Raw genomic sequence first — 13,805 nt, 5'->3', positions numbered from 1 at the left:
TGCACATATTCATTGCACTGATTCATTTATTTGAACTGTACATACCCACTGCACATGGACATTTGTAATTGTTTATCTATCTGCACACTCCTGATTATTAATAGCATCCTGTACATATATTCATTTATTGTAAATCGCTGTTCATAGTTAATAACAACCTGTATATAATGTTGATAGTACATCCATCTGTAAATATCACCATAGTTTTTCTATAACTGCACTTTATAACTTATACCTGTATCCTGCACTTGCTGCTGTTGCACTGCTGGTCAGACCTAAACTGCATTTCGTTGCCTTGTACTTGTACATGTGTAATGACAATAAAGTTGAATCTAATCTAATCTAATTATTGAAGAATTTTTTAGCGAATTATTTGTATAAATTATTTTAATGCTCATAAACATTTTTAGAACCATTCAAGATTTTGTTTTAAATCTACCTTTGATGCATCACTTGCTTTTGTTCCTTTCTCACACAGTTTTACCTAACTTTTTAACACTGCTGTTGCAATTTGTAGCCAAGAGTTATTGGTCATCTGGTTCTCCCGGCTCACGCATGGTCGGATCATAAAGATGTCTGTACAGGCGTGTTTCAGACAAAATCTGTTCAAAGAGATTCATATTCAACTCAAATCAAATGCGGCTCCGCATGAACTGTTCGTTCGAGTCTCAAAAAATTTTGTGTAAAAATAGAAAAAAAATTAATTACATTTGTTTTAGAATAAAAGCAAAAAAATAAAATAAAAAAAATTTAAAATACTGATTAAAAAAAAAAATACTGATACTTTTTTTTCAAATAGCCCTCTCCACAATTCACACACTACTACCGTCTGGCTAGTTTGTGTCCTCTACTTGTATGCTAAATAGGCAATAATGGTCCAACATTCCTGACCTTTATCCCCAATAAATAATAGAAAACCAGGGCCTCAGTATACTGTAAACCGATAGGTTCAAATATTCCTTTCCAGTTACCAAAGAAATAATGTGTGACTTCATTTTAATTTTGTAACTATTAAATTGTTTTAAATTCAAAACTGTAACATGAGTGTAAAACCTGTGACTGGTGGAAAAGCATATTCTGTAATTGTTTATTTAAACCACATGGGTCTCCACTTTTGCCACGGCCTCTCTTTTTGATTTTAACAAACTTATCCCTCAAGTTTTTCCAAAGTTTTCAAGAAAAAGTCATTTCTCACTCTTGTTGCAGTTTTTAGCCAAGAATTATTGGTCATCTGGTTATCCCTATGATCACACATGGACGCATTTTAAAGATGTCTGTACAGTCGTACCTGTTTCAGACAAAAACTCTTCAAAGTGATTTATATTCAACTCAAATCAAATGCGGCGCCGCGTGGACTGTTTACTCGAGTCTCAAAAAATTTAGTGCGCTCCGCCAGCCGAAAGCATGTCACGTGCACCCAAAGTGAACCTCCCCAAACACTGTGATGATATCACGGTCGCCACATGCACTCAAGCGAACTAGCGGAAGCTTCCAGTATAAAGCAGCCTTTACCCATCACTGGGCCCCTAAATTGCCTGTGCCCTATGCTCTGTCACCCTTTTCCATACTTTTGTAATTATTTATATATTATAGTATCTACAACACTGTTAATAAATGCTACAGATCATGTATTAACTATATTGATCTTATATAAACAAATAAATAATGTAGTATACCTTTTTACTACAGTAGCTGCGGTACAATGTAGTAGCTGTGATTTACTGTAGTATAATATAACCTATACTTGTAGAAAACAGCTATTTTTTGTTACTATAGCTGTTGTATTGCAATCTTATTTCATAATAAATGATATAAACAACTAAAAAATCTTTTTATGAAAGACTAATAGCTTATATTATATATACAGGCTTAAAAACAAGAAAACTGGTGTCAATTTAAAAATTTTAAATTTTTTTAATTTTTTTTTTAAATAAATAAAAAATTTACCAAAATAGATTTAAACCAAAAACACTTAACCCATTTTTATTTCCACATTGGCAGATAATTTTGCTTGTTTTATTTAAGGAAGTAAGAAACAGCTCACTTTGTTTCGGCAGTTTATTTCTGAAAAAAAACTATATATTTTTTTTAAGTCTAGAAAATTAGTCCTGATTTTATATATATTTAGATATTTGGACAAGAAACGAGACAAAAACGTAAAAAAAAATAATAATTTGTCAAAAATGTCAAAAAAATCTTATTGATATCTGTGGTTTCATGGATCGACTTTAGCACTCTTTTATTTGACATTGATGGTTCCATGAAGAACTTTTAGCATCCATAGAACTTTTACAGAATTTTACTTTCTACAGAACTTTCTGCAGAGGATCTTCACACTTCAAATATTCTTTAGGAAACAAAACTGCACTGTTTTGGGATAATATTTGTCAGTGTAACTGAACTGTAAATGATCTTCCAATTGGGAAAGTAGAATAATCAGGATAATACAGTAATAAACAGGATTATTTTACTAACCCCATCGGCGGATAATTTAGCTTGTTTTATGGAAAAACTCAGATTCAATGTCTTTCAAACTTAAAAAAAGAAAAAAACAAGTTTCGTTTACAATTCACGGTATTGACAAACATCAACAACACTACTGAATCGATCTTTATTAATAGTTAGTGAGGTACAAGTTGCTTAATAATACGCAGGTAATAAGCCAGTTTAATAGCATGAATTGTGACCTAAACTGAAGTGTTACCAATGTTTGTTTGCTTTTAAGAGCACACAAATGTTTCACTGTGAAGACAGTATTTTAGAATCAATATTTATAAAGGGTAACTGAATTGTAAATGATCTCCCAATGGGCTAGAATAATCAGGATAATAATAAACAGGATTATTTTACTTACCCAATTGGCAGATAATTTAGCTTGTTTTATGGAAAAATTCACTTTATTCTGATGACTTTTTTTGTAAAAACAAAATATTTTTACTTGTCTAGAAAATGCTTCTTGGTTTAAGAATTTGTAGCAATTTGTACTAGAAACAAGACAGGCTTCTATGAAATAATTTGGGTTGGGTTGGGTTGGGTTTAGATTTTAGGTAGGATTAAGGACTAGAAATAAGATCATACTTTAGGCTATAACTACTAATCAACAGTTAATAGCTTATTAATTAGCAGGTAATAAGCCAGTTTAATAGCATGAATTGTGACCTAAACTGGTGTTACCAGTGTTTGTTTTTAGGAACAGTTCACTGAAATATTCTTTAGGAAACTCAAATGTTTCACTGCGAAAACAATATTTAGGATTGACTGAAACCTAGCTTAGCTCTGCATTAAGACATGAGGTGTAAATCTTCTCTCCAACGTTTTTCCTCCAGGCGGGAAGGGTTTATATGGAGAACAGAAGCTTGGAGAAGAGCAGCTCCCTCCCCCAGTGTAATGGCGGACGGCTGGCTGGCTGGCTGGCTGGCTGGATACAGATGTCTGGAGCACATGATTCACGCTCCAGACGAGCTATTGATTTGGTCTGGGTCCCTGCTCTGATTTATTGTGTCATTTTTGTTTATAAAGGTAGATCGAGAACACGAGTGTTTCGATTTAAGTGTGCAAAATAAAAGCAGCGTGGAGCAACGCTGCCGTCTGGCCTGTGATGAATTGCAGCATCCGGAACCCAAGTTTGAAGCCGGCGAGAGGATTGTCTTCATCAGACAAGGCAAGACAGGACGTCCATCACACGACGACCATCCAACACAGAGACTCAATAACGCCACAGAAAGCGCTGAAATGAAGGAATGCTGGAGGGGGAGGCAGAAAACCTTTGTTTTTAGACCACGAAAAAACTTCTGAATAGTGACATATATGGCCTTCAGACTTGAAAGCCGATGAGAATGGAGGTCTTCAAATGCAGGTTTGATTGCATATAATGTTGACCTTTTAATATTAGTATTATTACTGAAAAATACAACTGTTTATCAGTGGTGTAAAGTAACTAATTACAAATACTCAAATTACTGTAATTGAGTAGTTTCCCTCAAGAATTGTAATTTACTTAGTTTTATAAATGTGTATTTTTACTTTCCCTTAAGTACATTTTTAGTGCAGTATTGGTACTTTTACTCACTACTTTATTTTTGGGGGGGATTAGAAAAATCAGTGCTGTGATTCCTGTCACACATAGAAGGTAAATCACGTAATGAACTACCTCAAGACATAGGCGATTTATAAATTCAGCAAACTGTTTGGAAGCATTAAAAGTGTCCAAAAACTTTACACGCATTTACCCAGAGACTGTTTAGAGGCATGTCACTGATGAGAAGATGACGGATGTTTACTCAGGGTATATCCAGGATTCCTAAAGGTAATTTCAATACCTTTTTAAGATTTTTTTTAAAGACCTTCTCAGAATGTTCAACACAATCTTACGGCAATTCGTAACATGAAATCCACTTTTTGATTTAGTGGCTAATTCGTATGAATTCGTGTGATCTAATTCGTACAATTTAGTACGATTTGCTCATCCCCTAATGATGGTTGGGTTTAGGGGTGGGGTTAGGTGTCTAGCATCTTTTTTAAAATAGTACAATTTCGTACGACTAAACTACAAAATTTGAGAAGCTTTCATGTGAATAAAACTCATAATTCTTTGTGTCGTTATTTTTATGGTTAAAAAGGCGTCAGTGTGTGGACGTCAAATCGACTTTTTTTTTTTACGTGCACACAACATCATAAGACGTTAATATTAACTTAGATTTAGGTCGTGACCAAAATTCTACGTTTAGACAGCGTCTAAGGACAACATTATTTTGACTTCCAATAATGACATCAAATGATGTTAATATTTGGTCGATTTTAGGTTGTTAGAAAGTGACTACAATCCAACGCCGAGCCACCATTTTAAACCAACGTCATATTGATGTCAAATTCTGACATTTATTCGTCAGGTATGACAACCAAAAGTCTTAAAAAGTATTAAAAGTTAATAAAACAATTTTGAGAAACAACGAATTTGCCACTAAACTTACAAAACTTAAATTACTTACGTTTTCTCGTGAAATCAGGCTGGAATATTTTAAGACCTCATCGACTTCAAGTTGTAATCAGTATCAAACATTTAACTTAATAAACAGTTGTAGTTAAACAAATCAATGGAGCACAATCATGCAACAGAACTCAGATAAGCTCGGAAGAAACAAAGCTTGATAGAATAAATTACATGGTTGTTTTCAGCGACAGGTTTCAGCCACTGTTTAAACTTTCGTCTTTCTCCAACCAGAAAACTTACATTTTCCCATTTTGCTGTCTGTTTTGCTCTATGGTTTTGCTACATGTGGAGAGCGTCACATCACCTTCAGGAGTTTGGCTGGACGTGCCCCGGGCCGAACCAATCGCATGTATCGAGCACACCATTGTTAATATTAGGAGGGAAATAATATACATTTATGCTTTATTGGAGTCAAACACTTTGGACAACATTTGAACTAAAATTAAGACCTCGTTAAAAAGCGATTAAGACTTTTTAAATACCTTATAAGGACCTTAATTTTCTTTAAACTGTTTTATTAACTTTTAATACTTTTTAAGACTCCACGGACACCATTACTGTATGATCAACCAATTATCAACGTCTAATGACGTTACAACTATGATGTGTATCAAGCGTTGGATTTTGGTTGTCATACCTGACGAATAAATGTCAGAATTTGACATCAATATGACGTTGGTTTAAAATGGTGGCTCGGCGTTGGATTTTAGTCACTTTCTAACAACCTAAAATCGACCAAATATTACATTTACATTTAGTCATTTAGCAGACGCTTTTATCCAAAGCGACTTACAAATGAGGACAAGCAATTTACACAACTATAAGAGCAGCAGTGAAGTGCTATAGACAAGTTTCAGGTGTGTAAAGTCTAAGAAGCTGAGCATTAGTAAAATTTTTTTTGTTTGTTTGTTTTTTTTGTGAGAGAGAGTACAGTTAGTGGTATAGCCAGAGAGGCAGTTAAGATTAGGAAGGAAAGTGGAGACTAAATAGTTGAGTTTTTAGTCGTTTCTTGAAGACAGCAAGTGACTCTGCTGTTCTGATGTAGTTAGGGAGTTCATTCCACCAACTGGGCAGATTGAATGTGAGAGTTCGGGAAAGTGATTTCTTCCCTTCTTAGGGATGGAACCACGAGGCGACGTTCATTCACAGAACGCAAGTTGCTGGACGGTACATACATCTGCAGAAGTGAGAGCAGATACGAAGGAGCAAAGCCAGAGGTCGCTTTGTAAGCAAACATCAGAGCTTTGATGCGAGCAGCAACTGGCAGCCAGTGCAAACGGGTGAGTAGCGGAGTGACATGTGCTCTTTTGGGTTCATCAAAGACCACTCGTGCTGCTGCGTTCTGAAGCAGCTGAAGAGGTTTGATAGAATTAGCTGGAAGCCCGGCTAGTAGAGAGTTGCAATAGTCCAGTTTGGAGAGAACAAGAGCTTGAACAATGAGTTGAGCTGTATGTTCAGATAGGAAGGGTCGGACCTTTCTGATGTTGTAGAGTGCGAATCTGCAAGATCGAGCAGTTCTAGAAATGTGGTCAGAGAAGTTCAGTTGGTCATCAATTGTTACTCCAAGGCTTTTTACCATTTTGGATGCAGTAATGGTTGCCCCATCCATCTGGATTGAAAAGTTATGGTGAAGAGTCGGGTTGGCAGAAACTTCAAGCGTTTCCGTTTTCGTGAGGTTAAGCTGAAGATGATGATCTTTCATCCAGAGTGAAATGTCTGACAGGCAGGCTGAAATGCGAGCTGGAACCGAGGGATCATCAGGGTGAAAAGAGAGGTATAGCTGGGTATCATCAGCATAGCAGTGGTAGGAAAATCCATGTTTCTGGATGACTGTTCCTAAAGATGTCGTGTAGATGAAGAAGAGAAGTGGCCCAAGAACAGAGCCCTGAGGTACCCCAGTGTTTAGATGCTGTAGGTTGGACACCTCTCCCCTCCACGACACCCTGAATGACCTGTCCGAGAGGTAAGAACTTCATTTTATTAACATCATTTGACGTCATTATTGGAAGTCAAAATAATGTTGTCCTTAGACGCTGGCTAAACGTAGAATTTTGGTCACGACCTAAATCTAAGTTAATATTAACGTCTTATGATGTTGTATGCCTGCTGAGCAATAACTACATGCACAACACAATGTTACATTTACACACATGCACAAATTACATGTAAACACATCAGCTTTTAACAGACTTCCATTCATAAGAATGTGAATTCCTCAGACCGAAAACGCAAGCTTGTGCGAAATCACATCACTTGACTGTGTGAGACCAATCGAAGATCAAAATATGACCTCTCTGTATAGAAATTTAAAATATGGACCAGTCGCTCGCTTTTTAAACGTCTAATCATCTTGTTTAATCCCGCCCCTTTTCGCAGCACTGTACGACAGAATTTCACATGCTCAAACTCTTGTGTGACCGCAGCTTAATACTCACTACTCTTGAGTACTTTTAAAAGGTCTACTTTTTACTCCTACTTTGAGTAATATTTACAACACATACTTTTACTCTACTTTCACTACATTTTTAGGAAAGTAATGGTACTTTTACTTGAGTGATTTTTTTCAGTACTCTTTCCACCACTGCTGTTCATGTGGAAAAGACCACACAACAGGCAACATTTGTCAAAACAACATGAAAAAAAAAAAAAAGTCGGTTTGACGTCCACACACTGACGCCTTTTTAACCATAAAAATAACGAAATAAAGAATTGAGTTTTATTCACATGAAAGCTTCGCAAATTCAAAATTTTGTATCCTTACAGTGCATGTAAATTGCGTTGATGGCAAAACTTCATCAAATTGACATCTAACATTAGCGTCAATTAAACGTCGTATTGAAATGTTGCCTCTGTCCATTTTGCTATCTCACAGAAACGTTTAGCATTTAATAAGAGAATGAAAATGCAATGTTTTGACACTTTTTCAGGTATAATCATTAAAAAACACACATTTGTCATTTTTGACCTTAATATTTAGGTGTCAGAAATACTTTTTAAAACTTTGGTCAAATATATTTAGCCCTTTTCCTTTCAGGACTGAATATTGTTGATTAAAATGAATATGTACGGCTATTGATGAACCACTGCAGAATGAAAATGTATTCACATTCATCTAAAGGTTCATGCAAGTCAAATTAATTTAGTTTCAAAACTTTTTTTGAGCATCAATTATTTATAAATTCAGAGAAATGTAATGAAATTCCAAAAGTTATTACTGTATTTCTCCCGTTTTATGCTCTTAAAAAATTTCATCCGAAGTATTCACATCAGTATTGATAAGAAATTCTAATAAGTTAAATTTTTTCTAAAAAGAAAGTTTCACATTTTGACCTTTTTAAATTGTTTTATTACATAAAATGTTTCGTTTAAATAACTTCTAATCAACTGAGGGTGGGAAAAAAAGTGTCTTTTGAAGACACCTGAAAATAAAAATAACAATTTTTTAAATAGATTTCGTTTGAGCTCTTGTTGAACCACATCATAAATAAGTACATATTGTAATATATTATAATAATATAATAAAAAACAGAGGATGTGATTTCACAGTAAGAAATATTGTTCTGAACCACGTCAACTAAAATAAACACAAACTATACACCGTAAAACCCAACAGTAAACTTTATCAAATGAATTTAACTCAATATTTACTGAAAGTTAATTCTACTCATTTGAAGAGTTTTGAAGTTGTGTTGAAGGAAGTGAATTAATTAAATACCTCATTCAACTTAAAAGTTCACTACTCATATTTATTTGTGTTTTTAACTCAAATAGTTTGTAGCACTCGGTTTCCTCAAATGGTTTGAGTTGCCTTAACTTATTGGGTTTTACAGTACTCCATTTATTGGGTTTTACTGTGCTCAAATTGCTTCATTTACTCAAATGGAGTAAGTTCACAGTGCTCATTAAGATTAGTTTTTGAACTTAAATGGTTTGTTGCAATCAGTTTCCTCAAATGGTTTATGTTACCTTAAATTTGGGGGTTTTGCGGTGTATAGTTCATAACAAAGCAAAAAAAAAAAAACCAAAGAATTTACAATTTACTTAAAATAATATTAAATAAATAAGATTTACAGAGAGACAGAGTTTTGCCAAAACCATTGAAATAAAAAAAAATATAATAAAATTCCACCCTAAAATACAAGATGTCAGAACTCTCAAAACAAAGTGACAGAACAAGAGTGAGGGGCAGAAGAGACAGAAAGAGAGAATTCAGAACTACACAAGGGTTTATTAGTCATGCCACAGAAAAAAAAAAAAAAAAACAAAATCAAACAGAAAGAAGAAATCAAAACACACATCCAAAGAATTCTTCCAGCTTTTGTTAAAACAAAAAAAATCTTTTAATTGTGCCACATCCAAATTTTGGATCATACAGTCCTACAGACATAAAAAACAACATTTGCTCCTCCAAGAAATGAAAATGTGGACTTTCCAATTAACATGTATTCTCTCAACCACTCTCTAAAGCCTGCCCGTAGGGTGTCATCACTTCTGAAAAACATAAAGCAGTTCAATCAAAAAAATTAAAATTTGCTGTGGTTACTCTCCCTCAGGGCATCCAACATGTAGGTACAGTGTTTCCTCTAGGATTTTTTCCAGCTTTGGCGGCAATCTCTGAGCGGGGGCTGGGGGGGTACGCACGAACGGAAGAGCGGTGGGTGAAGGTGCGTGCGAACTGGGAAGCAGGTATGAAGATGGTTGCGCGGTGTAGAATTTAGGGAGTTTTATGGGAGACAGAGCATGCTTTGAATGAGAAGCTGTTATGTAGCCGTAGCGGGATGAATTTTAGTGTGGCGCCACGGACGAATGAATGTAGCGGAAACCATGAGGTAACATTCGTCTTCAGCAGAACATGAAAGGCTTTTAGTAGAAACCGTGATTCATAAAATGATGCAAGTTGATAAATGTATCATCGGTAGTAGAGCTGGGCCGATAAACGATATCGAATTGCAATAAACTGTCAATAACAATGATAAGCTCTGGACTTATTTACTCCATATTGATCTAAGAGCCAATCACAACGCAGAAATGTGCAACAATGGGAATCTAAGAGTCTGTTGATATTAGAGATGTACCGAATTTTGGCCACCAGAAAAATTAATCAGCTGAAAATGTTACGGTTTAATAGACCTAATTTTTTGGCAGTCATTATTGGGATACTGTTTTAATTCTAGAAGCATTAACAACTTATATCTAAATACATATCGTTATTGTTCAATATGGAAAATTATCAGGATTTTTTTTTATTGACATTTTTGCCATAACGCTCAGCTCCGATCGGTAGTCATTTTATTTTGCCTGTGTATATATATATTTTTCTCTAAAAGTCATCAAGCCATTGACTTACATTTTATGAAATCACCAACATCCTCATTTCCAGGTAAAAATCTTCAATATTTTTCTAAAGAGGCCACCAACATCTCAACTGATCTGGAAGTAACTAAACAAACTGCAAATTTCCATTTCGATGTGAAATATCCCTTTAAAACGCTCACTATATGGGAGTAAATTAAGACTATAGGCACATAAACTTTGGTCCCTTCTACTGTAGTCGTCTTTCCAAATCACACGAAGCGATTTCCAATCCACGCAACACTAAGAATAATGATGCACCGGCAGGTACACGCAGAGAAAAGCATGTCATAATTACCTTCCACTTAGGATAAAGACAACAACAGGTATACGAAAGAAAACTGGAGGAAACAAAATGAGCAATTACAACTGGCTTCTTCTCCAAATTACAAGAGATTTGACTAGATTGGTGGGTTAAAAATGGGTCCATAACGACCACTGGAGAGTCACATTTATTTACAATTCCTCAATGAAACGACACGGGCATTAAGAATTGAACAAACGTAAGACGCGATAAAGATTGATGGATTTTATACACTATACAGACTCGACACGAGGAGAAGAAAAAAACAAAATTAGTGTAATATTACCCTCAAACAAAAGCATGGGTTTGAGAAAAACAAGAATAATTCTGATAAGTTTTGTAAGGCACATTCTTTTCTGCTTTTTTTTTTTTTTATTATAAGGGGATCAGGACTTTACACCACAACAGCTTTTTAGCACATCAGAGCGCCCACGATAAGAAAACGGTGTAAAAAAAAAAGTCCTTGGAAAAACAGTCACAATATTTCCTTCTTTCGACATCTTTAGGAATGAAACTTGGGAAAAGAAACTCGTGGTCCCCAGTGTATTGAAACAGTCAACATGTGACGATAGAAAAAAAGATTTTAGATCAAGACCTCTCAGGTTGCGTTTCAGATGGTGGATTTGGAAAAGGAGACCTTCAGGTGGTGGTTATTACCCATGTTGTAATTGTGGAGGTCGATCAGGCATTGAATGGCTTCTTCGATGGTCGACATCTGAATCAGGGCCATTTTATGATCTCTGCCAAAAAAAGAAATGGTCACAAAAGAAAGGGGGTCTTTTGATGAGGTGTTAAAATACATTTTTGTTTTCTATACATTTTTATTTCTTCTGAGGATGTCTTATTTCTTTTAGTTTAGCTGGAATAAAAGCATTTCATTTTTTAATGAAATAATTGAGGTCAATATTATTCACAATATAAAATTGTGCCGCATGTCAGAGTCTAGTAAAGTGTAAAGAATTTTTGAACAGGTAAAATATTAACCTACATTACCTGCTCTACCCGTAACGCGGTCTACATGTTAAAATGTCAGTGCCAAAAGATATATAGGGAAGTTATTAAGTCAGTTGAAGTTGCGAATTAGTGAGTATATGATGACGAGAGATAACTTCGGCAGTAGCAAGACACTTAATGGATTTCGGACATGTTAAACAACTAGAAAGTATAGGAATTAAGGAAGAATTGTAGTCACGATGAGGACATAAGCTTAATAAAAAATTATAACAAAGAGAAGCGTTCCACATTCATAAAATAAAATGACACCAAGAGGAATAAATGAGGAATTGGATCTTTCAGTGTTTATCTAAAATATTGTGAATCATGGATTTTGAGTGAATAAAGCAAATATTCATAATCAATAATATGTAAATGTATTTTTAATGTTTTGGACTGTTGGAATTTCATTGTAAGTTGCGAAGGCAGTGTGTCAATACGATTGACAATGACTACATTTACATGGACACCAATAAATTGATTTTAATGCGATTAAGACCTTAATCGAACTAAAGAAATCTAATTAAGACATGTGGAGTATGCTGATTTTAGTCGCATTATTGTAGTGCAACACAGACATGTAAACACTGCAATCAAACTATTACTGTCATGTAGGACTTTTTGCCACGTTTTGCGACAGGATTGTCCACACACACACACGGCTGTTTGACACTCTTTGCACCAACCGAGTCAGTGCAGACCACAGACACCTGCATCGTGAAATGTGGAGTTTTTCTTCCATTTAGCATGCGGTATAACCTTACATTAAAACTGTCTTTCAGCAGTTCATAGTTGCACCCAATATCTTGTTTGTTTGGCATGCATGAAATATTCCCAAATGAAAGTGAAAGTGCCAAACTGCAGTTAAAGTCGACAAATTAAAAATGAAACACCCGAAATTACATGAAACTCCAGAGGAAATGCAGATATCGTGGTGAAGCGATGACGTTAATCAAATTATGCGCTATAAGATGTAAAACAGGATCATGGAAGGGACATTCAAAAAGCAACTCATGTAAACGCCTTGATCTTATTATTGTCTTAATTAGATTAGACTAAATAATTAAATAAGACTAAATAAATAAAAGATTTATAAAAAGGATTTTAGTTTAAGAGAAGCCTCCAAGGTTTGACATCACACATTGCACTTATACCGCCAAGGAAGTTGTAACCATTGTCAATCACACACAAAGTAATTTCCATACATCAGAATAAAACTAAATATACTGTAATATAAACACAAACAAAAATAATGAAAATTAAATGCAGCCTACAGTGCTTGATGGGTCACCTGAGATGTGTGAAATTCCTCTTTTGTTAGTCAAGTTCTAGTTTCACCTGACTGTCAATTGCTGTAATAAATGCATTAAATGTTTCACGGATTCATATATGGTACTATGTTCTTGTCTAAATTTGACAATTGTGCATAAGATGACTTATACAATGAAACGACGCTGACATATTTTGGAGGGAACAACCATTGAACTGAGAATCAACAATCAGTTTAGATCAACTAGATCTATTCACTTGGAAATTGTGCTATATGTCGGCTACATGTACCCAATCATTTGCAAAGATGTACTCAGACATTTGCAATTTGATGAAATGAATGAGAAAATCAAGTCTGTTGTGAACAATGGCCAAGTGGTTTGGAGGTTTGTCCATGTTGTTTAGAGGATGTAATTCCTGTTTTAAGAAATGAGCCAAACCAACAGAGAAAAACAGTAATAATAAACTGATAAATGCAGTAAAGCCATGACTAGGGCCAGACAGAATCTGCTGACATTTTAATAAGTATCATAACTAAAAACTTAATATATGAAAAAATAATAATAAATTTTTAACTTGTATTTAATGTTTACAATGCAACTCCAATTAGATCCACTTATTTGGCAAACAAAGCAAGTCTCTCATTTAACTAATCAACTAAAAGACAGAAAATATCACTTTACAAACTATAGTAAATAAATCATAAGAACATTTTAATATTACTGTTATTATATCACAACGATATTGGTGAAATTAATTTGAAAACTGAATAAATATAAATGTATATACATTTACACAAATGAATACAGACTAAATTATGGCCTAAAAGTCTGCGGAAATCTGCCGATTTCTGTGTAGGTCTAGCCATGACTAAAAACATAATTATAAAAAAAAACA

The 13,805-nt window shown here is 34.6% G+C and overlaps 1 long non-coding RNA gene across 1 annotated transcript in view; it reads left to right on the top strand.

The window, feature by feature from the left end:
- Window positions 1-4,503, top strand: part of LOC130218649 (uncharacterized) — a 37,781-nt gene extending 33,278 nt beyond the window's left edge. The window contains exon 4 of the long non-coding RNA XR_008835969.1: window positions 3,327-4,503. This is a non-coding gene — a long non-coding RNA (uncharacterized LOC130218649). The remainder of the gene's footprint in view (window positions 1-3,326) is intronic.
- The last annotated feature ends 9,302 nt before the right edge of the window (window positions 4,504-13,805 follow it).

The sequence above is a fragment of the Danio aesculapii genome, chromosome 24 (assembly GCF_903798145.1).
Source record: "Danio aesculapii chromosome 24, fDanAes4.1, whole genome shotgun sequence".
Lineage (NCBI taxonomy): Eukaryota > Metazoa > Chordata > Actinopteri > Cypriniformes > Danionidae > Danio > Danio aesculapii.
This window is presented reverse-complemented; position numbering and strand designations above follow the sequence as displayed.